The sequence below is a fragment of the Cetorhinus maximus genome, chromosome 1 (assembly GCF_964194155.1).
Source record: "Cetorhinus maximus chromosome 1, sCetMax3.hap1.1, whole genome shotgun sequence".
NCBI classification, from domain to species: domain Eukaryota; kingdom Metazoa; phylum Chordata; class Chondrichthyes; order Lamniformes; family Cetorhinidae; genus Cetorhinus; species Cetorhinus maximus.
This window is the reverse complement of record NC_135879.1, coordinates 175819831-175844699: the sequence shown is the minus strand read 5'-3', so window position 1 is coordinate 175844699 and position 24869 is coordinate 175819831. Positions and strand designations below refer to the sequence as shown.

At 44.6% G+C, this 24869-nt stretch overlaps 1 protein-coding gene across 1 annotated transcript in view; it reads right to left on the bottom strand.

The window, feature by feature from the left end:
• Nucleotides 1–24869, bottom strand: part of LOC144685518 (potassium/sodium hyperpolarization-activated cyclic nucleotide-gated channel 1-like) — a 324879-nt gene that overhangs the window by 84770 nt on the left and 215240 nt on the right. The window lies entirely within an intron of this gene.

The window sequence follows — 24869 nt, the reverse complement described above, 5'->3', positions numbered from 1 at the left end:
ATCTGCTCATGGGGTTAAACTTAAAAAAAAGAAAATGCAGAGAAAGCAGCTGCTTAGTAAAGAAAATCAAACTATCGTGGCTTTTGTAAGTGTTAATACAGCAGCAACGGCAACATGTGTAGCTCCAGTTTTTGATGAGTAAATCAAAGGAGCTCTGGGACTTTGGCCTGTTTAGAATATGAAACTACACTAATTTTGATGGGAGGAAGAACTTGCAGAGAATCCTGTTTCTTCCTGATTATCGTTCCCTTTTTCTGGGCCTGGTAAATTCAAATGAAGGGACCTCACATCTGGAGGTAGGAATGGTGGGGTCACCAGCATTCTTCAGAACTTCTGTCAGCAGTAAGGATGCCTGCAGGAGACGGGTGTACTTGCTGAAAAGAGCAGTAAGCAGGACTCAAAATGTCAAATCTCTGACAGATTGACTTGTTTGGAAGTGAATATTGGGCATTGCAGCTGTGAGGTTTCTGAATTTTCCCTTCATTCTAGACACTTAAGCCAGACAAACACACACCCCTGTATCACAATGGAACAGGAAAATCCTGCTCCAAAATCCCAGTGCTCCTGAAGATTCCCAATGGCACATCCCTATTATTAAAAACTTTCCCGATCTCTGGCAATGGAACTGGAATTCAGATTTTCCAAGCCAGGGACTTATTTTCTTTCCAGCTAGGCACGATGGAAACAGATTTTTTTTAGATAAATGTTGTTTCTCGTTTAAAGGGTTGCCTGTTTAAATTCTGTGCAGCTATCTTGATTCCATTCTTTATTCTATACTGCTATTCCAGTTATACTGACTCCTATCTTCTCCTTGACTGAGGAGAAGGCTAACTTAACACAGACCGGAGATTGAACCTACCAATGTCTTAATTTACTCTTGCAACAAGAAGTGTTTTACTCATGAAGCCCTTCGACAGAAAGATTTTCAATGCCTTTTCCAGCGTGTTAGTGCTAAAGCCATCATTTTTGTTGCTATGTGTGGAATGCAGAATTAATCTCCCTCCCTTGAAATCTATTTTGTTTTATAAGAAATTATTTTTTGCCAGAAGCAGAAAATGTGATGCTTAAATGTTATGGCCCAAAAACATGACAATTTGCTGCTATTGTGGCAGTCACTTTTCAACTGCCAATATCTGACAGCAGCAAATAAACGATAATGGCATAGAGCCATGATGGCTACGCCTTGTTAGCAATGTAATGAAATTCTTTAAGACCACAAAACATTAAATATAGTGTGCGGAGTCATCCATAATTAGTATTGCTGATTCTTGCCAAGATAGCTACACAAAATACCTGGTCTAACCAACACTGATGACCTCTGAAATATATGTGGTTCTACAGGGGCAATAAAATATATTTGCATCAGACAATGAGGTGCCAGCAATAATAAGCATCACCACAAAGATTAGAGAATAAACCCCTTGGTCTGACATATCATATCATTTTTAAACTTTAATAATGTGGGGTTAGGATTCTGGAGTAATAGCTGTCAACGTGTGTGTGTGAGACATTGATACTGTTTTTGTTTTTCCTGTCTAAAGCTGTAATTGGAACGTGCATCAATCTCTCTCGGATATTTCCCTCCACTTGGTTATAAATTAGATTTCAGTTTTCTTTAAATATTCAGCTTAAAAGCAATGTATTTATTTAAAGAAATATTATTTAAAATCAATAATATCTAAAAAACATCTATGGGTTTTGCTAAGTCTAGTTTCTGTAATCTGATCCAATATTCACAACATTCTTGGCTACAGCTACAATCAAAGCATCAACTTTAAAATAATTCTTAATGAGATGAACTCTGAAATCAATTTTAACTCTGATTCAATCTAAATTGGCTTGGTTTAGAGGTTATTTCCCCTCTGAATTTGAATGGTTCAGATTTGGTTGCACCTGTCCTTTGAAAGAAGTAGTGCAGTCTCAGTGGGTTCGTTCAGTTGCCGCCTCTACATGTATTAGTTCATGCTGATAGCAAGGGCCTAAAAGCAGGGCCCAGGAAAGGGGTTGAAAATAGCGGCAAACACTAGGGCTGGGGGCTGATTGGCGGGGGGAGGGGGGGGGGGGCACGCAGGCTCGCTGTTGTAAACAGAGTTTCTCATCATCAACACTGAGCAGCGAGCAGCCAGAGCTGCAGACCTGAGAGACTGGCTTAAAAAAATTCGATCTGTCAAGCTGAGAGTTCCAAGTTTTTTAAAGCTGCTCTGTCAGTGTCGGGTCAGTTTCACTGAGTTGCTGCACTGCTTCTGACCTTTGGGCAGCTTCGTGATTCCAATCTTTTTTTAAAAGTCTGCCAGAAAATCACAAAGCTGCCCGAAGGTCAACAACAGTGCAGCAACTGAGAATATTCTTTCTTGAAAAATGGTAAGTGAAAATCTCTGTAATTTTAGAACCAGTTGGATGCTGTATGTGTGTGTGTGTGTGTGTGTGTTGGGGTGGGGGCTTGTTGGAGGGAGGTTAGAAAGCGGGTTGGGGGGAATTGGGGGAGGTTAGAGGGAGTTTGGGGGAAGGTTAGCGAGGGGGTTGGTGGGAGATTGGAGGGGGTCTGAGAGGGGTTTGAGGCAAAGGTTGGACGTGAGGTTAGAGGAGATTGGGGGCAGTTAGGGGGTCTGGGGGGAGACTGGGGGTTTTGGGGGAAAGGTTGGGGGGGTTGTTGGGAAGATAGAGGGGGGTTTTGGGGGGAGGTTAGAAGGGGTTGGAGGAGGTTCAAGCTGGGTTTAGGGGGAGGTTGGGTGAGGATAGAGGAGGGAGATTGGAAGGGGGTTGAGGGGACATTGGAGGGGGCTGTTGGGGGAGAGGCTTGGGAGGGGTTGGAAGGAAGATTCGAGGTAAGGTTGGGACGGGTTGGTGGAGGGTTTGGGAGGAATGTTGGAGGGGTAGTTGGGGTCAGGTTGGAGTAGGGGTTGAGGGGGAGGTTTGAGTTGGTGGGGTTAGAGGGTTGGGGATGTGGTTAGCTACTGAGTTGAATTGTTTTGTAAATGTACTGATTTATTTGTAGCCACTTTCCTAACATCAGTTGATTGCTCTGTGATTAATTATCCTTAGAGAATCAGCATTGCACCTCAAATTTCACCATTGCTCCAGTCACTCTGCTAACTGCATGCAGGTATAATGAAAGAAAGACAAAATCTACTTTACAGCCAATTAAGTACTTATGAGATGTAGGGCAGAATCATCCCAGATTTGCATTTAGTACAGTAGTGGGTGGGAAAAAGAGCGTTTTTCCCACCAGCCACAATGGTGAGTTTTCGCACGATATCATCCCAATCCCGCCTCATTAATCATGCATTCCTGGGAAACACGCCATTGAAATGGCATGTGGGCTCTCATCCACCTGCCACGCCATCACCTTGCTACTTCATCACGCCACGCACACACCTCTCAGTGCCTCCAGCCCAGGACTGCGGCACAGAAGACAGGGCCCCAAAAGGCAAAAATGCTACAGCTGCCCGGTTTAATGAAATGTCCCAAAAGCACCTTTTGGACGCAGTGGAGGCTCACCCTGACATCCTCTACCCCCGCTCTGGCCACAGGAGGGGCAGCAACATCACTAATTCAGCATGGGAGGTGGTGGCAGCGGTGGTCAGCGTCAATGTCCTGCAAAAGAAGACAGCCACCCAGTGCCACAACAGGATGAATGGTTTCTTCCATTCTGCAAGGGTAAGTCACCATTCTCATCCCTCTTAACTCACACATTCGCAAACCCATCACACATCCACAGGGATCTCACACTTCAAGGGACAACACCACTAACTCTCACACACCTTCCCATCTTCATCTGGCTCATATCCTCTGGAGCTCACGTCCTCAACCCATCCATGTCTCCACTCACCACACAAACATTCCACACAGTGCCATGTGTCCTGCTCATATTATCTCCATCTGTTTTCATGTATGAGATGACTCACACAGAAGGGAGAGGTCCCAGACTGGGGGTGGAGTAGACAACATCAGGCCCCTCACTCATTTTGAAGAGCATACAAACATGCTGACTGGTGAGGATGTGGACTGTGCCTACACTGATGGCGAGGTTGGCGACGAACACCCTTGCAAGGATTGTGCACCTCATCATCCCTCTCTCAATGCAACTGTGAGTGCTCTCTCTCCTGCTTTTGACTCTGCTGCCATGCACTAATTATCTCTACTTTAGTTCACAGGGAACTCTGCCAAGCGACCAACACACTTAGCCAGCCAGTCCCTCAGCTCCATCCAGCTCCTCACCTCCAGCCAAGAGGGCTCCTCCTCCATTGAAGAGCTGGAAATAATCAGCCTGGAGGACCTGTCACAGTGTTTACCCACATCCTCCACCAGCACAGAGACAGACACCTCGGTGGGATCCAGATCTAGAGCAGGCTCAGCTTTACAATCTGATGGTCACTGCACGGACAAGTGTCCACAGCAAGAGGAGGCAGGTTCAGCTGAGCTCCCTGGCAGTCAGAGGACTGATGGGGCAGAGGCATCTGTGAGGTCTGAGTCAGATGACAAACCTCTGGGTTTGGCCTTCCGACTCATCATGGAGAGTCAGCGGAAAGTGGGGGAACATCACACAGAGCTGTTGGAAGCCCTCAACAAGGTGGCATACGAGTCGGAAGAGTGTATCCACCTGCTGTCTGATGAAGTGGTGCCCGCATGTGCACGTATGGAGGTCTCCATGGGGAGGTGGCAGAGGCCATGGAGACCCTGGTCCAGCAGAATGTGGAGATGTGTGCAGACCTGCGCTCCATTGCAGTAGCCACGGGTGAGTTGATGCAGTGGTGACACAAGACAGAAACAGTGCACATCGAAGTCCCTCCAGGTGTTACTTCCCCTCAGACTCAAGCTGGGCCCTTGGGCACTCGAAGGCAGGAGGAGCAGCAGCTGGACATCCTTGGGTCATCCACCAGGAACGTCAGAGGCTATCTGCTCCCTCTGAGTCCCCTTTGCCTGTGACCCCCTCAACTTTGTCTTCTGTCGCCACAGAGGGAGCAGCCCTTTCGGGGGCGTACAGGTGAACGTGCAAGTTTCCTTCCTTCCCGAAAATCCCACCCCCATCCACATCAACCTCCCCGACCACCACCTTCCCACCCCCAGGATCCATGTCTGCCGCTGAGTCCCCACCAACCACCTTGGCCTTCCCTTCTACTGATACTGTTGCACTCTCACTGCACTACCTCACTCTGCCCTTGGTCATTCTCACCATTCTCTCGTGCCACGTCCACCCTCAGTTCGCTCCCCATGAGGCACTCATGGACTCATCAGAGCCCTCCCTTGCACATTCATCTAGATATCCCCGTCTCCGGAGCCCTCCCTCCCTCCGGGTTCCCTCCCTCCTTGGAACTCTCCACCCACCCCACTGTCTTTCCCCCTTCCTGGCTCTTTCAGACACCCTTACTTCTTCCTCCAGCCTTACTCTTTCCATCCCCCCCCAGACTCCTTCCCATCTTGGCACTCCTTCCTTCCCCTGGACTCCTTCCCACCCTCCGCCCCCCTCACCCCCCCACCCCCCTATCTCCCTCCCTTACACCTTCTACCCCTCTTACACCTACCTCCCCAATTGCTGTCTTCTCCCGTTACGCCCTCCTCCCCTGTTGACCCTCCCCCCTCCTAACCTCCCCCTGAAACCTTTGTTCTCCCCCTCCCAACCTCACCCCCCCCCCGACACCTTTGTTCCCCCCATCCAACCTCAACCTCCCCAAGACACCTTCATTCCCCCCTCCCTACCTCACCTCCCCATGACAGTTCTTCCTCTTTCAGACAACTCTAGGCTTTCCTCTCTACACGCCCCCTGTACATCTTCCAAACACAGCTGGACCTTCCTCTCCACCCCCTCGATGATTTCCCGTTGTGCGCAGCCCCTCAATAGTGACTTTCCACCTTCCGTGAGCTCCTTCACAGTGAAGCCATGTCCATTAGAATCCACCCAGCATGCCATGGACATTCCTCCAGGGTCCCGTAGCTGTTGGGCCCCAGCATCTTCTGCTCCTCAGATGTCCATGATGTGAGCAAGGCCCTGGTGGTAAGTCCCGACTTCTGTACATCATCTTGACAAGATGTGTTTTGCATCGGCATATTTTTTTGTCGATGTGGGCAGATGATCCAGATGACTCCGGTGGGCTAGCCTTATAATAATATGCAGATGTATTACAATGAGGTTCCTGATGTCCGACGGTGGGAAACATGGCCCGCCATTGACGAGCAGAGCAGACAATTGCAAACTGGTTTCACGACGTTGTGAAACCAATTTTTGGCCTTCTCGCCATATTGTCCGCTCACGCTGCCAAGCACAACAGACGCTAGCGGGAATGGAAAATTCTACCTGTAATCACCAGTATAATTTAAGGAATGTTAAGCAAGCAATTGGCAGAGCAGGTTACCTTGCGAACAGAGGTTGGAATCATGACTAGAGTTCTGTTTATTTTGTTGCTAATGAAAATTTACTGTGAGTGGTCTTTGTAGGATGAGATTGCCAGGACAAGAGTATGTAATGGGCTCATAGTGAATCAGTAACTTGTTTTACACTGCACATGATTCTCAAGAGTCTTTTCCATTGACTTCAATCTTGTCCTTTTGTCTACTTACCTATTATCCCGCTCTACCTTGGTGCTTTTTATGAGTTTTTTTGTGGTATTGAAATATTGTGGTAAAGTTGTTGCATAGTAGATATTGAAAATATACTATAGTAGCAAGCAGAAATCAGCAGAGTTTTCAGACTTGCTAATCAAGAAAACACAGGTATAGTTGTGAACCATTCAGTCTTTGTCCTCTGGCTTCTTAAAAGTTGTGTTGCACAGAGACACCTGAGGGCTCCAAATCTTCTTACTAACAGTGAAAACCTACGGTGTTCAACCATTCCACTTTGTAGCTCAGGAGTCATTTGATCTTTCTACCCTGTGAGATTACTGATAAAATAGAGTCTAATTATATCCCTTGTATGAAATATTTCCATTTAATAATACCATGCAGCCAGGCAGAAGAAAGTTTTCTTCTGCTTCTACTGTATAGAAAATATCTTCAGCAGTTTATCTGAGCTGCAAGTGTCAAATATTTCCCCCAAATATTAATTTACACTCACCATGTCCTTATGGTGCAATTTGCAGAACATGTTAATGAGGGCTGAGGCAGTCACCAAAATCAATGTTATCATCTGCACGGTGCTATAAATAACTAATGGGATATTTTCCTGTCAAATTAACAATATTGCACAACACTGTTCAAGTAAAAATTGTGCTCTCTGGTTTCTTTAATAGTCGTGGTGAGATTACCTATAGTTTGTACATAAACTAACACTGCATTATGTGGGTGCTACTTTTAATATTAATCACTCATGCTGCATATATATCAGATGATATTTGTAACCAGATGCCAACAATGGGTGTTATCATTTTACTAGAAGCTTTCTGTGATTGTTTGGTGAATTGATTGAATTTTGAAAGGGGAAAAATATCATCCATGATTGAGGTAGCGAATTAAATTAGGCGGGGGTGGGGGGGTGGGAGGAATAAAGGGCATGGAAACAGGAAAAGAACCGGGGGAACCATGGTTTCTCTCCCTAGTCGTGTCTAAACGTATGCATGGAGTCAGCGAGCCAAAAGCATGCTTTTTAAACAGAGCTGCAATTAAAAATATCCTGCTAGAACTCACTGAGTGGGTAAAACACAGTGTGGTGTGTTCCTCAGCTGTGCAAATCTGGAAGGTCATAGTTACCAGTATTGGTGAGTTTGCTGACCACAGGCAATAAGGGCAATAGAACTGGCAACAATGTTTCTGGGCTAGAGAGAGCAGCCTATCTGCAACAAAGTGATCCCCATTGATGTTGGCTGAGGACAAGATCAGATGCAGCTGTGATGCCCCTAATTCTGGAATAGGCTGCTAACATGGTCTGTCTAAGTTGGCTCTTATAGAACAGTTTCTTGGGTGAGGTCCTGAAAAGGTGGAATTGGGAGTTGGAGAGCTCAATACTGACCTTCTAAAGGAAGGTGAAAGGCTAGAAAATAAAATAAAATATTCTTCCATTTAAATTGCTGAAGAAATGAGGGGGGAAATTCAATTAGGCTGGATACTGGGCATGGGTGTCATGATGTACGATTACCTGATGCCTGGTCCTGTTGAGGCACACAAACTTCATGCTGCTCACCTACAGGATTACAGTGTGCAGTCCAGTGTGACCTATTCTACTGACTTGTGTGCTCAGCAGGGGGTCCAGCCACTATGTGGCTGGTCCATGTTGTAGCTAGCCTTCAGTTCTTAAAGGTAGTCTGTCCCTTTAAAAGGGGAAGTATACTCAGGTTACAGCAGGTGCTGGAACAGTGTTTGGAATGCTTTGGTGCAAGGTTGACTGTTAATGGAGCAACTAAGACATGCATAGCACTCTAACACATGACAACACACTAGCCAATAGTCTTCCCTCTCTCATCGGACCAGGCCTTACATAACACAAGGAGCAGCAGAGAACCATTAGGATGCACGCCTGCATCTCGTGAACCCTCTAGAGGAGGCAATGCTCTGCATCATGGGGTTGGCTGTGACTGTAGCTGTTGCATTCAACGTCACTGAGAAATTCAGGATGATAACATCTTCCTCCCTTTTGGTTCTTCTCAAATCCCATTTCAAATCCCTTATCTTGCTTTCTGGCATGAAGTGCAAGCTGCAGATGGTGCAAACATGGATCTCTTGCTTTCCACTCCTCACCCTTACCCAGCCATCTAAATTTCTGCTTTCATACACCCAGGATTTGCCACATGGAGAGATCGATTAGACTAGACCAATAACCCCTGATGTTTAGAAGAATGAAAAGCAATCTCAGTGGAACGTATAACATTTTTAAGGGGCTTGACAGCCTGGATTGTCAAAACATGTTTCCCCAGGCTGAGGAATCTAGAGCATGGGGTCACAGTCTCAGAATAAGGTGTCAATCATTTAGGACTGAGATCATGAGAATTTCTTTACTCAAAGGGTCGTGAATCTTTTGAGTTCTTTACTCCAGAGAGCTGTGGATACTCAATCGTTGAATATTTTCAAGACAGATGTCAATAGATTTTTAGGTACAAAAGGAATTAAGGGATTATGGGGACAGTGTGAGAAAGTAGGGCAGTTGAGGTAGAAGAGTCAGAGAGACATTTATGGCACAGAAGGAGGCCATTCGTCCCATCAAGTCCATGCCAGTTCGCTACAGAGCAATCCAGTCAGTCCCACTCTCCTGCTTGCTCCCCAAAGCCTTGCATGTCAATTTCCTTCAAGTCCTCATCCAGTTTCCTTTTGCAATCAATGATTGCTTTTGCATCCACCAGTGAGTACCAGGTCATTACCACTTGCTGTATAAAAAAGTTCTTCTTCACATTCCTCCTGCAGCTCTTGTCAAAAACCTTAAATCTGTGACTCCTATTTCTTGTACTGTCAGGCAATGGGAATAGTTTTTCTTTGTCTCCCTTATCCAAACCTGTCATAATCTTGTACACCTCTACCAAATCTCCCCTCAATCTCCATCGCTCCAAGGAAATCAACCACAGCATCTCCAACCTAACTTTGTAACTAAAACCCCTCATCCCTGGAACCATTCTAGTAAATTTCCTCTGCAATCTCTCAAGGACACTCAAATGCTTTCTGAAATGTGGTGACAAGAACTGGGCACATTACTCCAGTTGGGGCCTAACCAAAGCTTTATAAAGACTCTGCTTTTGTACTCAAAGTCTTTATGAAACCCAAGATCCCATAGAACCACTCTCTCAATTTGTCCAGACACCTTCAAAGATCAATGCACATGTGCCGCCATGTCCCTCTGTTCCTACGCACTCTTTAGAACCGTGCCATTAAATGTATATTGCTTCCCTATCCCTTCTGCTAAAACGCATCACCTCACACTTCTCTATATTAAATTCCATCTGCCACTCCTCTGCCCATTCTGCTAGTCTATCCATGTCATGTTGCAGGCAATTCGAAGGTCAGCCATGATGCAATTGATGGCCTACTCTACCAGGAAAAATTAAAGGTACACATCATTAAAATGAACACTCCACACATAATGAAAACAATTTGGAAGTGACATTGGCTGCAACCCAGGAGCAACTGTTATCTTATCACTGAAAGAGGGCAACTCGAAAACTTCTGTTGACACCTCCAATAACACTCAGCATGGTACATCCACTAACTTTGTAGCAGCAAAAGAAAGTGAAAATATCTCAACTGAAAGTTAAAAGGTGAGCTATTTGAATGGTGCTAGTTGAGAATGCATATGTTCAGCTAGGACTGATTAAGAAAGGATTTTAACAGGATACGTGAGGTCCAAAATGGCAGACTGTGTGCTAGATCAGTGTTAGGTGTTGTTTTTCATCATGGCCTGCCCACTCTGCATGTTTCTGGTGCACGTACAGCATGCCCACACTAGTGCCCTGACAATAATGGTTTCCATAGTGTCAGCATTAGCAATGTTATGGAGCAAAATTTTAGGACCAAAAATTGGTTCCACCAAACAGAGCTTTCCTTTCCATCCACCTCAATGGTTGAGCGGAGAGCACAGTGTGATCCCATCCTAAAAAGACAGGAAATCATGCTGTGCCTTACTTCATGGATTAAGTTCAGCTCCAGTACATTTTCCATGACAACACTTTAGACTGACTTAAAATGATCACACTTTATACAATTGTGGGCTGGGATCCAGTGGATGTGCTTGGCCAACTTCCCATTTGCCACTTGCATTTTCTGTGCTGGCAGAACCAAGCTAGCCAGCTGGAAAATGTGGCCCATGTATGACTTTTTTTAAAGCTGAGAATGAGAGAGAGAGAGAGAGGGAGAGAGAAAGATAGACGGAGGCGTGCTTCATTCCCATAGTCTGTGCTGAATCTAAAACTAGATACTAGAGGGAAAGGAATGGTTTTCTAACCCAACTGTTCCTCCATGTCACCCTGAAAACAATGCTTATGGGCTGCATACAAAATACTAGCAAAGGTAAGGCTTATTGGGTTGTGTAATTCATTATTAAACCACATAGTGCAAGGAAAAGTATGATGCTATAAACAAATAAAATTTGATGTAGTTACTGAAGTGTCAGTATTTCCTGCTAGATGCTAACAAAGTCTAAATGGCCAATGAATGAGCAACAGGAACTATCCTAAAGGTTTACCAGAAAGCTTTCAGGTTGATCAGTTAGAATGAGCTCATTTTATGCATTCTGTTGTAAATCTGTTATGATGGCATTTGAGATAAGTTTCAGGGACAGAGGACAGAATTAGGACAGTCAACCATAGGACCATAGAAGCATAGAAAAGTTACGGCACAGAACGAGGCCATTCAGCACATCCTGTCTGCACCGGTCGAAAATCTTTTAAAAAACTAGTTGGCCATTCTAATCCCACCTTCCAGCACTCGGTCTGTAGCCTTGCAGGTCACAGTACTTCAGGTACAGATCCAGGTACCTTTTAAATGAGCTGAGGGTTTCTGCCTCCACCACCAAACCAGAGGTGCCCACCACCCTCTAAGTGAAGAAGTTTCTTCTCATGTCCCCTCTAATCCTTCTACAAATCACCTTAATTCTGTGCCCCCAGTAATTGACCCCTCAGCTGAGGGAAACAGGTCTTTCCTATCTACTCTATCTAGGCCCCTCATAATCTTGTACACCTCAATTAGATCACCCTCCCCCCCAGCCTCTCTGTTCTATGGAAAACAACCATAGCCTATCCAATCTCTCTTCATAGCTGCAACTTTCAAGCCCTGGCAACATTTTTATAAATCTCCTCTGTACTCTCTCAAGAGCAATTACGTCCTTCCTGTAATGTGGCGACCAGAACTGTACACAAAATTCCAGCTGTGGAATCTAACCAGTGTTTTATACAGTTCCAGCATTACATCCCTGCTTTTGTATTCTATACCTCATCCAATAAAGGAAAACATTCCCTATGCTTCCATTACCACCTTATCTACCTGTCCTGCCACCTTCAGGGACCTGTGGACATTTACTTCAAGGTCTTTCACTTCCTCAACCCTCCCAATCTCCTCCCATTTATTGTGTATTCTCTTGCTTCGTTTGCCTTCCCTAAATGCATTACCTCACATTTCTCTGGGTTGAATTCCATTTGCCACTTTTCCACCAACTCAACCAAACCATTGATATCATTCTGGAGTCGACAGCTATCCTTTTCACAATCAACTACACAACCAATTTTTTTGTCATCTGCAAATTTCTCAATCATACCTCCCCACAGTTAAGCCCAAATCATTAATATATACAACAAACAGCAAGGGACCCAGCCTTCCGGGCTGAATATTGAATTCAACAACTTTAGATCTTAAACTCCCCCTCCCCCCATCCCCACCACGTTTCTTCCCCCTCCCTTTTTTTTTTCAATAATTTATATAGATTCTTCTTTTCCCACCTATTTCCATTATTTTTAAATCTACAACTAATACCTTGTTAGTCTTTCCACCCCACCCCCACTAGAGCTGTACCTTGAGTATCCTGCCATCCATTCTTAATTAGCACTTTTCTTAGATAATATCACCACCTTCAACACCTCTTTGATCCTTTTGTCTGTGACATCTTTTGATTATCTGCTCCTATCACTGCTTGCTTGTCCCCACAACCACCCCACCCTCAACTTCTCTCTCCCCCCGCCCCCCCACCTTAGACCAGCTTATATTTCACCCCTCTCCTAACGATACTTCAGTTCTGCCGAAGGGTCATGAGGACTCGAAACGTCAACTCTTCTCTTCTCCACCGATGCTGCCAGACTTGCTGAGTTTTTCCAGGTAATTCTGTTTTTGTTTTGGATTTCCAGCATCCGCAGTAGCTTTTAGCTTTTTGTTTTTAGCAAGGGACCCAACACTGAGCCCTGTGGAATGTCACTGGAAACCATTTTCCATTCGGTAAAACATCCATCATCCCTTTGTTTCCTGTCGCTGAGCCATTTTTAGATCCAACTTGCCACCTTCCCCTATTTCCCACGGGCATTTACTTTTCTGACCAGTCTGCCATGTGGGACCTTGTCAAGTGCCTCACAAAATCCATGTAGAGAACATCCACTACACTTCCCTCATTAATCCTCCTTGTTACTTCCTCAAAAAATTTGATTAAATTAGTAAGACACGACCTTCCCCTAACAAAACTAGGCTGACTATCCCTCATTAATCTGTTTCTTTCTAAGTGACAGTTTATCTTGTCTCTTTGTATTAATTCTAATAATTTGCCCGCGACCGAAGTCAGGCTGGTTGGCCTATAATTATTTGGCTTATCCATCAGACCCTTTTAAAATAATGTTTCAGCGTTTGCAGACCTCCAATCCTCTGTTGCCTTCTGTATCAAGTGAAGATTGGAAAATGATCATCAGAGCGTCCCTATTTCCACTTGGCTTCCTTTAACAGCCTGGGATACAATCCATCTGGCCCTGGTGATTTATCCACTTCAAGGATGACAGTCCCTCCAGTACTTCCTCTCTCACTATGCTTATTGTGTCTAATATTTCATAATCCTCCTCTTTAACGAGAATGTCTGCATCGTCCCTCTCCTTTGTGAAGGCAGAGACAAGGGACTCATTAAGAACCCTGCCCACATCTTCTGCAGCCACGCATAAGTTATCTTATACATCCTTGATAGGCCCTACCCTTTCCTTAGTTATCCATTTAAGACCCTTCAAGCCTGTTAGATCATTGTTGATCAGCACCTCAACTCCACTGAGTCATCTTTGTCCACATTCCTTAATGTCCCTAAATAACAAACGCCTATGAATCTCCGTCATTAAGCTTTCAATTGACCGAGTATCACAGCCTTTTAGGGGCAAAATTTCAAATTTCTATTTTCCATTGCATAAAGAATTGCTTCGTGAATAGCATGGCTCTAAATTTAAGAATATGGGCCCTTGTTTTGGATTTCCCTACCGAGGGATAATTTCTTTGTGTCTACCCTATCAAATCTTTTTATCATATTAAAAACACTTTGATTAGATCTTTTATATTCAAGGGAATACAAATCAGGCTTATAGAACTTATCCTCATAAATGACTATTTTTGGCCTCAGTATCATTCTGATGAATCTGCGGTATATCCCCTCCAAGACCAAAATACTCCCTGAGGTATGGTGCCAGACTGAATGCAGCACTCTAAATGGAGTCTGACCAAAACTCTGTATAACAGCAGCATCACTTCCTCCCTTCTGTAATTAAAGCTCCTTAAGATACAGGCCAACATTCCATTAGTTTTTTTTGACTATGCTTTACACCTGTCCACTAGCTATTATTTTTTTGTTTATTTGAAATCTTTTTGTTTCTCCAGGGTTCCTAGAGTTGCACCATATATAAAATGCTTGGATTTGCCTTTCTTGGATCCAAAGTGGATGAGCTACAGCAAGTTAGAGCCCAGAAAGTACAGATGTTATTAAACACTAAAAGCATCTATATCAATTTCCTTTCTCAGTTTCTTTCCCAGAAAGGTATGCATAATTTATTTGGAAAACTTACTAAAACCTCAGTTAAGGTATGGTCAGTAAAGTGGTCCACACTGTAGTAAGGACTTTGAAGCTTTAGAGGGGGATCAATATAATTCACTAGGATAATGCCTGGTATGAGGAAATATTTATTTGAAAAAATAATTTTCCAGTTGAGTTTTTTAAAGAACAGAGCAGATTATGTGACAATATGGTACATATGTTTAAAATCATGAAAAGATGAGACAGGATAGATAGGTAGATTGAGTTGGATTTAATAGAGGCAAAGGAGGTCTTGGTTGCTGGAGAGGTGGCGGGAGCCATGCATTGCCTCTTTTAGAGAAGGCCTGACAAAATTAAGTGCAACTCAGACAGGCCAGTGACAGGCCTTCCCTGAAATTAAAGAGCCTTGGGGGCCCAAGTCCCACCTACCTATTGCTGGTCAATCAGATGCTAGCAGCTCTTCTATACTCAGCAGCACCATTGGGGAGGTGATGGCTGCTGATAGTACTACATCTACCCGAGGACTCAATTTGGGACCCAGGCACAGGTGAGTAATGGTGGCAAAGGAGTTGCAAGATGGGGATCAGGGGAGGCGGGATGAGGGGTGTCAGCAGCAAGGACAGAGGGTTGGCTTTCAGTTGGCCCTGCCCTTCCTGATGCCAGATCCCCCGATCAGGCCACCGAGTGCCTTTGAATGAGGGATGTCCCCGGAAGCCCGCAAGCAAACACGTCAGGGTTTGCTTGTCATGCTTCACGCATGCTGAGCCCAACACCCCCTGCTAGGTTAATATCAGCGGTGGCAGGATGAGGTGCTTAAGTGGGCCTTAATTGCTCACTTAAGGTCCTCAATTGGCAATAGGTTGGGAAGGCTCTCCATAAGCCTTCTCACCCTGGGTCTACTCGGGGTTGAGGCAGGAAGGTGGCAGGGTCTCCAAACGCCAACCTCCTACTTTATTAAGTACATCTCCACCACCAAACTCTCCATGGGGCAACCCATTGTTTCCAATAGTTGAGTAGTGAAGAACTAAGGGCCATAGATACAGACAATGTGAAAAGTGAGATGTAAAACAGAGGCCTTGAGAAATTTTCTTTCAGAGTTGTGAGGTTGTGGGATTCACTTGCAGTACGTCAGACTGGAATTATGCCAACATTTACAATTAGATTTGATGAGTGGATGAAGAAAAGGGGCTGAAGGGATATGGGAACAGGATGGGTAAATGTGATTGGAACTATCTGCTCCCATTTCAGGGGGTAGGTAAATGCCAACAAAGACTGGTTGGGTCAAATAGCCTGTTTGCGTACTGAAACTTCTATGGTTAAATACCTCCCTAAGGTGGTAGAAATAAGAATTTGATTCAAGCACATTCTATGCTAGCCATGTTTCATTGAAAGCAAATCGGCAGAGGTGCAAATGGGCTGCCGACTCATTATCACCCATTTTACAGTATCACAAAGTCAAGGTCTATCCATATAACTTTCAGGCTAGGAACTAAGTAATTGTTTGCTTAAACAATATTCTCAGCTTCTGCAGTCTTTCCTCATAGCACAGGTGCCTAAATCCAGTTAACAATTCAGCTGGCCTTTAATGTATCCTCTCTTGGGCCTGGAAGTCCTTCTTATAACACAGTGAACAGGATGGTACAAAGTACCTGAGGCTTGCACAGAACCATCTTGATAAAATTTTACTGAGACCTTCAGGGGGCCTTTGCCCCTGTTTCACTGTAGCTCCTCCCTCTTCAAGCTCTAAGATAAGTGCCCAGCTGCACCACCACAGGATTTTCTGGCTTGGCAGTGCTGGACACCTTCTGTAGAGTGGCAACACCACCTGGAGACCAACAGTGAAACCATTCTGGAGGAAGATCCAGCCTCTAAATGTATAATGTATATGATCAGCATATTTTTGAGATAACTAATTGGGGCATTTCAGTTTGTCAACTGACTCAAGGTATTGTGTTTCAAATAATAGCACTCAGCAGCAAATATTATACGCACATTCAATTTTAAGGAGCATCATTTAAAGTTTAACTGAATTGTAGACACTAATAATAAAACATCAAAACAGTCAGCAAGTTAACTGTAAATAATATAATGTATAATATTAGTTTAAATAGACTAAATCACAAATGAAATGAAAGCCCAAAAATTACTGCTGGTGATATTAATAAATGACTTCTTAACATGCTTCTGAGATCACACTCGATGTTCAGTATTTTAAGTGGAGTGTCCAACCAACAGGAATTATCTGCATTAAAATAGCAGACAGAATTCATACAATAACATCACCAGCGGTAATTCCTGGGTGATAGTTTGTAATCAATTTACAAAGCTAAAAAAAAAGGCTCATTATATGGATAAAAATAGATTGAATCTGAACCAAGCTGCTTTGCTTTTTTGTTACCCCCTCTATAGTGCAAACCGTCCCCCAGAAGATCAATGTTTCAGTATCTCACAGGATTTTTTTTAAAGTTATATTTCTGATTTTTTTGCTTTAATTCATTTCAGGTCATCTGACTCTGCTTGATGTCTTCAAACCCGGTGAATGAAATGGGGGCCCTGATCCTAATTAGTCATTAATCATGTGGAATGTGCCTTTTTGAGTCAGTTCTCAATTCTGCAGGGATATAGTATCTCTGTATGAGCTATATTGGAACTGTGCTGAGGGTGGTTTAAAATAGATTCCATCAAAACTGGTTTCATGTGGTTCTAAAAACGCCACAAATAGGTTATAATATGCACAGCCCAACTCATTAGCACATAACTCAAAATATGCTGACAAAGCCTGATGCTAAAAGCTTGGCTCTGGCATTTAATTATTAAATTTACGATAATATTCTGTTTCCAGCCATTCTGCTGTTATATTGTAAGTTTCATAAATTTGAATTAGACTTTTAACAATAGTTACAAAGATAAATAGTTAACATTAATATTTTTTCATTTCTATTTATGTTGCTTATCTTAAATGTATTTGCTCAAATAGTGACTGTTGATGATATTATCAGAACTGGACAGGACGTGTTTCTGAGAAAAATGACATGATCACTGATGCACTCAGACGTTATCTGTGGATGTTATTTCAGCTCCCTTATACCATCAGCTAAGCAACAATTCCCAGTAAGAGTCAGAATTGATTCCTTTATGACGTTCTTAGAGCTCTTAGAGGATTTAACGTGAAGCAATAAAAAAAATCCACTATCTCTGCCATCACTTTTAAGGATGCAAGTGATCAGGTCCTGGAGACTTGTCAGCCTTTAGTCCCATTAGGTTTCCCAGTATTCTTTCTCTAGATACTGTGATTTTTTTAAGTCCCTACTTCTCTTTTGCTTGTTGAATTTCTACCGTTCTCAGGATGCTTTTTGTGTCTTCTACTGTGAAGACATACAAAATAAAGTCTCTGCTATTTCCTTATTTCCCATTATTAATTCCCCAATCTCATCCTCCAAGGGACCAGCACTTACTTTGGCTACCCTTTTCCTTTTTATATGCCTGTAGAAGATTTTACTGCTGATTTTAATATTATTTGCTAGTTTTCTCTCAGAATCTAATTTTTTCCTCTTTTTTTAGGCATCCTTTGCTGGTTTCTAAAATTTCCCCAATCTTCTGGCCTGCCATGAATCTTCACAGCATTGTAAGCCTTTTCTTTCAATTTGATACCATCCTTAGCTTTCATATTTAGCCACGGATGGTGCATCCTTCTCATAAATTCTATCTTTCTCAATGGAATATTTATTTGTTGAGCGTTATGAATTATCTCCTTAAATATCTGTCACCGCTTCTTTACCATCTTACCTACTAACTTATTTCCCAGGCCATTTTAGCCAACTCTGTCTTCGTAACCTTGCAATTGTCTTTATTTAAGCTTAGCACACTAGTTTTAGACCCACATTGCTCACCCTCAAAGTAAATGTGAAATTCTATCATGTTATAATCATTCTTGCCTATAGGGTCCTTTACTATGAGGTCATTAATTAATCAAGTCTCATTACACATTACTAGGTCTAATATAACCTGCTCCCTGTTTTGTTCCAGAACACATTGGTCTAAGAAACTGTCCAGAGTGCACTATATGAACTCATCATACATGCTATCTTTGCCAATTTGATATGCACAAGCTATATGAAGATTAAAATCAATTAAGGTTGTAGAATAGCATAAGGGAGGCAGTGGCATAGTGGTATTGTCACTGGATTAATAGCCCAGAGACCCAGGGTAATGCTCTGGGTTCGAATCACACTATGGCAGATGGTGAAATCTGAATTCAATAAAATTCTGGAATTAAAAGTCGAATGACCATTGTCAATTGTTGTAAAAAGGTCGTAAGGTCTTACCCTTACCTGGTCTTGCCTTCACGTGACTCCAGAACCACAGCAATGTGGTTGACTCTTAACTGCCCTCTGAAATGGCCTAGCAAGCCACTCCCGCTACAAAGTCTCAAAGGAATGAAACTGGATGTGCTGCACCTGGCATGCTAGGCTCCTAACATGGGCACCAGAAACGACAACTGCAAAATCAGCGCTGTCGTCCTTGCAAAGACCTCCTGACTAACATCTACCAAAATTGGGAGAGCTGTCATTGGGAGAACTTCGTTAAACTCACAAAATCATACCTTATAGATCATGTCACTGTCCTTGGGTATGGCCTGTCCCACTGGCAAGACAGATCCAGCAGAGGTGGCGGCACAGTGGTATACAGTCGGGAGGGAGTTGCCCTGGGACTCCTCAACATCGACTCCAGACCCCATGAAGTCTCATGGCATCAGGTCAAACACGGGCAAGAAACTTCCTGCTGATTACCACGTACCGCCCTCCCTCAGCTGATGAATCAGTGCCCCTCCATGTTGAACACCACTTGGAGGAAGCACTGAGGGTGGCAAGGGCGCAGAATGTACTCTGGGTGGGGGACTTCAATGTCATCACCAAGAGTGGCTCCGTAGCACCACTACTGACTGAGCTGGCCGAGTCCTAAAGACTGGGTGTGGTAGACTGGCTCTGTGGTAGGTGGTGAGGAAACCAACAAGAGGGAAAAACATTCTTGGCCTCATCCTCACCAACCTGCTTGCATCTGTCCATGACACTATCGGTAGGAGTGATCAGCGCACAGTCCTTGTAGGGACGAAGTCCAGTCCTCACACTGAGAATTCCCTCCATCATGTTGTGTGGCAGTACCACCATGCTATATGGGATAGATTTCAAATAGATCTAGCAATTCAAGATTGGGCAGCCATGAGGCATTGTGGGCCAACAGCAGCAGCAGAATTGTACTCAACCACTATCTGTAACCTTATGGCACGGCATATCCCCCACTGTACCATTACCATTAAGTCTGGGGATGAACCCTGCCTGGTTCAATGAAGAGTGCAGAAGGCATGCCAGAAACAACACCAGGCGATTCCACAACCAACAAATCAGATCTAAGCTCTGCAGTCCTGCCACATCCAGTCGTGAATGGTGGTCGACAATTAAACAACTCAGAAGAGGAGGAGGCTCCATAAATATCCACATTCTCAATGATGGGGGAGCCTAGCACACCAGTGCAAAAGATAAGGCTGAATCATTTGCTACAATCTTCAGCCAGATATGACGAGTGGGTGATCCATCTCGGCCTCCTCCAGAGGACACCAGCATCACAGATGCCAGTCTTCAGCCAATTCGATTCACCCCACATAGTATGAAGAAATGGCTGAAGGCACTAGATACTGCAAAAGCTATGTGCTCTGACAATATTCTGGCAATAGTACTATAGACTTGTGCTCCAGAACTTGCCAGGCCCCTAGTCAAACTGTTCGAGTACAGCTACAACACTGGCATCTACCCAGCAATGTGGAAAATTGCCCAGGTATGTCCTGCACATAAAAAGCAGGACAAATCCAAACCGACCAATTACTGCCCCATCAGTCTACTCTTGATCATAAGCAAAGTGATGGAACGGTTCATCCAGTATGCTATCAAGCGGCACTCACTTAGCAATAACCTGCTGACTGATGGGTTCCACCAGGGCCACTCAGCTCCTGACCTCATTATAGCCTTGGTTCAAACATGGACCAAAGAGCTGAACTCCCGAGGTGAGGTAAGAGTGGCTGCCCTTGACATCAAGGCAGCATTTGACAGAGTGTGCCATCAAGGAGCCTTAGTAAAACTGGAGTCAATGGGAATCAGGGGGAAAACTCTCTGCTGGTTGGAACTGCTAGCACAAAGGAAGATGGTTGTGGTTGTTGGAGGTCAGTCATCTCAGCTCCAGACATCACTGCAGTTGTTCCTCAGGGTAGTGTCCTAGGCCCAACCATCTTCAGCTGCCCTTCCTTCCATCATAAGGTTAGAAGTGGGGATGTTCGCTGATGATTGCACAATGTTCAGCACCATTCACGACTCCTCAGATACTGAAGGAGTCCATGTCCAAATGCAGCAAGACCTGGACAATATCCAGGCTTGGGCTGACAAGTGGCAATTAACAGTCGTGCCACACAAATGCCAGGCAATGATCATCTCCAACAAGAGAGAATCTTATTATTGCCCCCTGACATTCAGTGGCATTACTGTCACTGAATCCCCAGCTATCAACATCCTGGGGGTTACCATGACTAGAAACTGAACTGGACTAGCCATAAATACGATATGGCTATGAGAGCAGGTAAGAGGCCAGGAATTCTGCAGCAAGTAACTCACCTCCTGGGTCCCAAAGCCTGTCCACCATCTACAAGGCACAAGTCAAGAGTGATGGAATACTCCCCACTTGCCTGGATGAGTGCAGCTCCCACAACACTCAAGAATCTTGACACCACCCAGGACAAAGCAGCCCACTTGATTGGCACCGCATCCACAAACATTCACTCCCTCCACCACTGACGCACAGTGCAGCAGTGTGTACCATCTACAAGATGCACTGCATAAGCTCACCAAGACTCCTTCGAAAGCACCTTCAAAACCCACGACCACTGTCATCTGGAAGGGCAAGGGCAGCAGTACATGGGAACACCACCACCTGGAAGTTCCCCTCCAAGCTATACACCATTCTGACTTGGAAACATATCGCCGTTCTCTCATTGTCGCTGTGTCAAAATGGAAGCATAGGAACAAGGAGCAGGAGTAGGCCATTCGTCCCTTCGAGCCTACTCTGCCATTCATTATGATCATGGCTGACCATCCAACTCGACAGCCTGCTCCCACTTTCTCCCCATATCATTTGATCCCTTTCGTCCCAAGAGCTATAATAGAAACATAGAAAATCCTGGAAGTCCCTCCCTAACAGCACTGTGGGTGTACCTAAACCACGTGGACTGCAGTGATTCAAGAAGGCAGATCACCACTACCTTCTCAAGGGCAAATAGGAATAAATGACTAAAAAGTTCTTAATTTATACTCAGACCTACAATGTAGCTACTATAAGGGGACCTATAGATTACTCCCACCATTGACTTCCTTCCGTTGCTATTTTTTATCTCAGAATCACAGAATCACAAAGTGCAGAAGAGGCCCTTCGGCCCATTGAGTCTGCACCGACACGTGAGAAACACCTGACCTACCTACCTAATCCCATTTACCAGCAGTTGGCCCATAGCCTTGAATGTTGTGATGTGCCAAGTGCTCATCCAGGTACTTTTTAAAGGATGTGAGGCAACCCGCCTCCACCACACTCCCAGGCAGTGCATTCCAGACCGTCACCACCCTCTGGGTAAAAATGTTTTTCCTCACATCCCCCCTAAACCTCCTGACCCTCACCTTGAAGTTACATCCCCTCGTGACTGACCCTTCAACTAAGGGGAACAGCTGCTCCCTATCCACCCTGTCCATGCCCCTGATAATCTTGTACACCTCGATCAGGTCGCCCCTCAGTCTTCTCTGTTCCAACAAAAACAACCAAAGTCTATCCAACCTCTCTTCATAACTTAAATGTTTCATCCCAGGCAACATCCTGGTGAATCTCCTCTGCACCCCCTCCAGTGCAATCACATCCTTCCTATAATATGGCGACCACAACTGCACACAGTACTCCAGCTGTGGCCTCACCAAGGTTCTATACAACTCCAACATGACCTCCCTACTTTTGTAATCTATACCTCGGTTGATAAAGGCAAGTGTCCCATATGCCTTTCTCACCACCCCACGAACATGTCCCTCCGCCTTCAGAGATCTATGGACACACACGCCAAGGTCCCTTTGTTCCTCAGAACTTCCTAGTGTCATGCTGTACATTGAATACCTCCTTGACAAATTACTCCTTCCAAAGTGTATCACCTCACACTTTTCAGGGTTAAATTCCATCTGCCACTTATCTGCCCATTTGACCATCCCGTCTATATCTTCCTGTAGCCCAAGACACTCAACCTCACTGCTAACCACCCGGCCAATCTTTGTGTCATCCGCAAACTTACTAATCCTACCCCCACATAGTCATCTATGTCATTTATATAAATAACAAATAATAGGGGACCCAGCGCAGATCCCTGTGGTACGCCACTGGACACTGGCTTCCAGTCACTAAAGTATCCTTCTGTCATCACCCTCTGTCTCCTACAACTAAGCCAATTTTGAATCCACCTTATCAAATTACCCTGTATCCCATGTGCATTTGCCTTCTTTATAAGTCTCCCATGTGGGACCTTGTCAAAGGCTTTGCTGAAATTCATATAAACTACATCAACTGCACTACCCTCATCTACACACCTGGTCACCTCTTCAAAAAATTCAATCAAATCTGTTGGGCATGACCTCCCTCTGACAAAGCCATGCTGACTATCCCTGATCAAACCTTGCCTGTCCAAGTGGAGACAGAGTCTCTCCTTCAGAATTTTCTCCAATAGTTTCCCTACCACTGGTCTGTAGTTCCCTGGCTTATCTCTACAACCCTTCTTAAACAGCGGAACCACATTAGCTGTTTTCCAGTCCTCTGGCACCTCCCCCGTGGCCAGAGAGGAATTAAAAATTTGGGTCAGAGCCCCTGCGATCTCCTCCCTTGCCTCCCTCAGCAGTCTGGGACACAAATCATCCATATTGGAGATTTGTCCGCTTTTAAGCCTGCCAACACCTCCAATACCTTGTCACTTTGCTCAAGAACCTCGCAGTCTCTCTCCCTGAGTTTGATACCTTCATCCTCATTCTCTTGGGTGAAGCCGGATAAGAAGTATTCGTTTAACACTCTAGTGATGTTCTCTCCACTGAAACTAATTCTACATCTTGATCTTCCGAACCAAGATCCTTTCTCACTACTATACTGATTTCATCCTTTATTAGCAGAGCTTTCCTACCTTCTTTCCTTTTCTTCCTGTCCTTCTGAAATGTCAAATACCCTTGAAAATTCAGGTCCCAGCCTTGGTCACCTTTTCTCTGTAATGGCTATCATATCATACTCATTTATTTCTATTCACACTGTCAATTCATCCGTCTTTTTCCAGGTAAAGAGCTTTTAATTCTGAATTTTAATCAAGTTTTCCTACTCTGACCTTATTTGCTGGTTCGTTCCTATGTTTTCATACTCTGTATTCCTGTCACACTCCGGTTGCCATTACTCACACGGCAACCTTGCATTATTGCCTTGTCTTATCTCTTTAATTTCCCAAATCTCCCCTCACATGAACTCTTCACCCTGTTATTTAGTTTAAAGCCCTCTCTACAGCCCTAGTTAAATGATGTGCCAGCGCCCTGGTCCCAGCAGGGTTCAGGTAAAGACCGTTCCAATGGGACAGCTCCCTCTTTCCCCACTAATGGTGCCAATGCGCCATGAATCATTTCTTCCACACCAATCTTTGAGTCTCGCATTTAACTGTCCGACCTTATTTTTCCAATGCCAGTTTGCTCGTGGCTCAGGTGGTAATCTTGAGATTATCACCTTTGTGGTCCTGCCTTTTATTTTAATCCCTAGCGGTTTATACTCCCTCAGCAGAACCTTTTACTTAGCCCTACGTATGTCATTGGTACCCATGTAGACCATGACATCTAGGTCCTTCCTCTCCTCCAAGATCCTCTCCAAGCCTTGAGGTGATGTCCCTAACCCTGGCCCAAGTAGGCACATAGCCTACGGGACTCACACTCTCGGCTGCAGAGAACAGTATCTATCCCCCAAACTATACTGTCTCCTACTACTATGTTCCTTTTAATTCCTCCAACTTGAATGGCTCCCTGCACCGCCATGTCGTGTCAGTTTGCTCATCATCCTTGCAGTCCCTGCTCTCATCCACACAAGCTGCAAGATCATCAAACCCGTTGGACAAGCCCAAGGGCTGAGGCTCCTTCATTGCTACCCTCTGGATCCCCATGCCTGGCTCACTGCAGTCACACCTTCCTGTCCCTGACCATGGATGGAAGGCTGGTGAGTTGGATCACACTCTCTGCTTGGTTACTGATGGTGAGAGACCGTGGGTAGAATTTAATGCTCACTCCTGAGGTGAGTTTGGAGGCAGGGAGCAATTAATTGAGCGGGAGTGTGCCTGGTGGGGACCCTGCTGCCTTCCTGCCCCTACCCTGTTTAATTCTAGGGCGGGAAGGCTTGTGGA